Below are 5,320 nucleotides of genomic sequence, written 5' to 3' on the forward strand. Positions count from 1 at the left end.
CAAGATAGGCACGATGTGCACACGCATTACTGCGGCAACCATCGATCTTCCCACTTATTGTTCTACTTCCGGACATCCTATTGTTTCATGTACGGCCATTTGCTTATACCCGTAGATAGGTAGCTTAGGTAAGATAGCCTGCTGTATGTGTATATAAGACCAGCCATGTAGGGGACGAAACCTCAGATTGTTTCTCCTTCGTCTACTACCTGTAGCACTCACTGAGCTCACCAGCTCCTTCATATATCTCTCACCCTTTCCTGCGTCTGCCAACATTGACCAGTAAGTCAACAGGCTCTTGCACCACATAGGGTTCAGGGGGATACCTTTGGGATCAGGGGGATCAGGGCGGCACGTTCTACGTGACTGTCCCTTTTTAGTCTTCTTGATCTCTTGTCCGGTGTTACCGTGACACACTGCTCCCTGATACTTCACGTACGTGTGCTGTATCTATGTCTTTCTCCCTCACTGACTTTGCCCACTTCAGACATTGAGCTCAGCACCCTATATGATTCCAACTGTCTTTCTGACCATCGCGGACCGCTCTTCTCCCACGTTCACATGAAAGTCAGACAGTACAATTACAAAAATGTCAACGGAAACCTCATTGCTCCATGGGAGACCTATGGCAAGCTGCGCGCTGGTACACTGGTGCTTGTGAATGTGACCTTGCATTGCTGGATTTATCGTGACACTTAGCCTGGGAAGAATGGCAAACAGACTGTGCACAAAGTGAACAAGGAAAGTTTACGCATCCTCCTCACCATCTTCCCTCCCCTAACACACTCCTCACAGACTTACCAACTTGTCACCCACCACATCAAAGTCATTGATGGCTCCAATGAGCAACCTCGCCCCCCTCCTATTCCTGGTAATATGCACATTTTCGCCGCCGCTCCCGAGGCTGCTTCTGACGTGTTCAACAGCTTCAACATCTCTCCTTGCAAGTGTGCTCACCACCACTGTATGGATACTGTCACAACACTGCTGGACGAGAGAACAAAGAGACTAAAAAGGAACGGGCACGTGGAACGTGCCACCCTGATCCCCCTAATCTCAATAAACTCCCTGAGCCCTAATGTGGTGCAAGAGCCTGAGACTTACTTGTCGATGAGGCTGGCGATGGAAGGGGTGAGAGATATATAGATGAGCTGGTAGGCTCAGTAGGTGCTACAAGTGGTAGACGAGGAGAAACAATCTGAAGTTTCGTCCTCTACATGCTGGTCTTATATACATGTACAGCGGGCTATCTTACCTAAGCTACCTATCTACGGGTATAAGCAAATGGCCGTACATGAAACAATGGAATTTCTGGAAGTAGAACAATAAGTGGGAAGATTGATGGTTGCCACAGTAATGCATGTGCACATCATGCCTATCTTGGTTTCCCTTTTGTTCTCCGGTGTGAACATCATGCCTATCTTGGCTTCTGGCTAAACTATTAGAAAGTGGAAGGCCGATGCGTAACAATAGTCCTTGTTCCCTTTGTTCCCAACTGGGTGCCTCTATTGTATCCTGGAATAGACAGATCTGACCGTATCATCCACGGGTCTGGACCATAACATGTGATGTGGACTATCACCTGATCTCTACGCGTTGCATCTGTGGCTGAGTGGCGTGAGATATTGGTGAAGCACGTGATCTGTGGCATAAGAAAAGTCACATGCGGACTTTGTGGCGAAAATCTGTGACAGATACGAGTGACTGAACGTCATCACTATCATTCCTCCTTTCCTATTTCCTATCTATGCATACCGTTACTGTTCATTTTCGTTCCTTTTCTCTCTAATGTATATGCTCACCCTACCCGTATTCTCTCCCTATCGCCTTAGCTTACTGTTCATTTTCATTCCTCTTCTTGTAATCTATATGTTCCTTGTTCTTTCTAATCTGCATGCTCCTCTCACCTTACATTACTGTTCTTTCTAATCGCTCCTTGTAATCATCTCCTTCTGCTCATGTAATACTACTCGTTTTCTACCACCACTTCACCTGCGACCGAACTCACTGCCCTTCCAAAATTGTTCCTTTCTGGTAAGCGCCCGCATACGACGAATTGTACGACATTTACCGTCAACTGAAATCACTGTTGGCTTTTGGGGCCTGGGAGTATTGTCCGAGGTGAAAATTTACGAGGGCTGTAGGACACGTAGGAACGAGTGACTCAGCCTCGATGTATGATGCGAGTGCTCTAGAAATACCTGTAGGACACATAGGAACGAGTGACTACAGTGTATGAGTAAAAAGTATGTAAGGAATCCAGTAGGTACTTACCTCAGCCTCGATGTATGATGCGAGTGCTGAGGTAGCAGGAAAAGATCGAGCACGCTTGTGGCTACATGATTACATAAGCGAATGCGCGCAGAACGTCTAAGTCCGTGTCCCACTGGACATAAAGTCTGTATGACTTCCAACACGCCCACTCAGTGGGAATGCGGACCTACTTTTAGAACACTAACTGAATCCTTCATGCTGCTTGTGCTGTGCGTGACCGATGGTCTTTGAAACATACTGTGGCTTGCACGGATTGGATTGTAAGTGCCTGTGGCGTAGGGTTTCTTGAGTCCATCTGGGCAGATAGAACCTGGGCTGCTGTACGCTGTCTGCGCCATGTGACTTCGCATGGATCGTGCCTGATTGCGGTGCGTGGACGGTCGTACTCGTCGTTGAGTGTGGCCTTGACGAACGGGGTAAGGTCTTCTGTTGTCGCTAATATCCGTTGATCCACGTCTGACGTTGATTCTCCGAGGTTCTTCGTCAACTGAGTGACCCGTAGCGCCCGCGCGAATCTTGTCGCGTTCGACTGCGCCCACTTGACGCGCGTTCTTCCCTCCTCTCTCTGGCTGTTTCCCTTCGCTTCTGGTTCTCTGCTGGACTTCTGGAGTCTCTACTTCCCGCTTCGTCTTGGCTCCGAGGCCTCCTGGAACTGTCTTGGGCTTGTATGCGCCAACAGAGGACCACGGATCGTCATCGCGAATCGGCGCTGGACGCGCGCATGCGGATTGACGGACATGGCTCTTTGCAGCCTTTGGAGCAGGAGCAGGAGGGGCTGCGCATTGAGTCCGAGTGCGAGAGAGGGATGCTGTAGCCTCTGAGATGGCAGGTAAGTGCTCCTTCTCGTTTTCGCGCTGAGGCGGAGAAGGAGGCGAGCGGTTTGATGCGGTCTGGCATGGCAACGCGGCGTGATGGCTGGGCGAGGGTACTGTGGTGCCCTCGTCGTCGTTGTCATTGCTGCTGTCGTTGTCGCTATCGCCAGTGGACGTGCTACTAGGTGCGTCGAGTGATGGCGGCGTTGGGTCGTGTTCGGCGGCTACGATCGCGATCCGAGCCGCTCGTCGTTCGCGAGGGCTGTGAGGAGTGCCGGCAGGTGAGCTCGGCGGTTTGCCCTGCACTTCGTGTTGAAGCTCAGGGTCGATCACCGTGCGTGTCTGCCGCTTACGGATGCCCTCGTCGGAGGTGGCGTTTTGCTCATCGTGTGTGCGCCCACTCGTTCGGTGAGAGGCAGCGTGTGCCTTCACGTTTTGAGCATACCCGAGGGTGACGCGCTTGATCGACTTGAGGTCGAGTCTGGCGTCATGGGCCGTACACCCATGCGTGCGGATGTGTGTGGCCGAGGGCTTGATGCCCGTCTGGATGGGCTTACCGGTCTTCACGTCATGAGTCGCGTTGCTCACGGTGTTCGTGTTACTGACCGCGCCTTGATAGACCGTTTGTAGGGTGAGTTCGGTACCCATGTGGCAGGTCTTGTGGTGCCACTTTACGATGTTCGCCTTGTGCGTCGTCGTCTTCGCCGCCAGCGCTTCGAGTGGAGACTCGTCGGGATCAGTGGAGGAGTCCGCGTGCGCTACGAACGCTCGCATGGGAGCGCGTGGGATCGACTCGAGGACGTAGAGACCGTCTGTCTTGTGCGCTAGGCCCGTTGTCTCGCCGTTGCAGGTGATTTTGCAGGCGTCGCCGCGGAACGTGAGGGTCTGCCCTCGTTCGGTGAGTCGCGAGGTGGAGAGGAGGTTGCCCTGGAGCTGTGGTACATAGTATACGTCCTGTAGCAGCGTCGGGGTTGTACGTCCGTCGTCGGTGGCTAAATCGATGTAGATCTGCCCGATACCTTCTGCGTGAACGTACCGTCCGTCTCCGAGCCAAACGCGCTTCGGTGAGGTAAGGTTCGTGAATTGAATGAACCAGTCACGGCGTGAGCTCATGGATGCCGTTGCGCCTGAGTCGAGAATCCAATGGTTGGCGGGTAGGCTGCGCTGCGTGAGCGCATGGGCGATGAACAGTCGGAGGATGGGGGACGCTGTGGTACCCCGGGTGGACGCGACCTTCGCCGTAAGGTCTTCACTGTCGTCGCTACCCTCCTCCTTCTCCTGGTTCTCCTCGTCTCTCTTCTTCTTTCGGCACTCCTCCTCCATGTGGTTCAGCTTGTGGCAATAGCCACACTTCTTGCCGGATTTCGGCTGCTTCCCATTCGACTTCGATGTTGACGGCATACCTGACAGCTTGGCGGCAAGCGCGTGCTGCGATCCCTCCTTGAGGCGTTCGCGCTCTTCGGTAAGGACCTGGTTTGTGACCGTCTCCGTGGTGAGCTTGTCGCTCGTCGACATGAGGATGGTGCGAAGTACTGAATAGGACGGGGGGAGTGATATGACCATGGCGACCGCGATCAGCGAGTCTTCGAGCGGCTGTCCGAGTGTGGCCAGAGTGTTGGCCTTTTGGACCATGCCGTCGAGCTGTGCCTCCATACCGGTCTCATCAGAGAGCGTACCACGAAATAGCTCACCAATGAGGTGCACTATCATCTGTTTCCCCTTCCCCTCATACCGCGCGGCGAGTTTGTCCCATACAAACTTCGCCGTCTTCTCGTACATGATGCCGCTCAGAGGCATGTCTTTGAGCATGAGCGTGATCTGCACCTTTGCGTCTTGATCCTTGTCATCCCATTCGGCCTGCTTGTCAGATTCGGAATCTGCGGGTCGAGCTTCCTTACCCTGGGTGATGTTCCAGAGTTTCCTGATGCGTAGCACCATCTCGAGACGGAACTTCCATTGCTGGTAGTTTGCTCCATCATCCTCGAGGAATGGTATATCGTAGAGGCGGTTTGAGCCGAGAGAGAGTTTGACGGATTTGGACATGGCGTGAGAGGGTGTAGAGTGAGAAGGTGTAGACTGTGGTGCAGGAGGTGCTGGTGTGGGTGCTGGTCGAAGAGAGAAGAATTAAGGAGTGTGAGCACAGTGGAAGCTTCAATGAATGGACAGGTTAGTGTGTAGCCGCGGGGCTCATAACCTATTGTCCGAGGTGAAAATTTACGAGGGCTGTAGGACAC

This window comes from Laetiporus sulphureus (genome assembly GCF_001632365.1).
Source record: "Laetiporus sulphureus 93-53 unplaced genomic scaffold LAESUscaffold_4, whole genome shotgun sequence".
Taxonomy (NCBI): Eukaryota; Fungi; Basidiomycota; class Agaricomycetes; order Polyporales; family Laetiporaceae; genus Laetiporus; species Laetiporus sulphureus.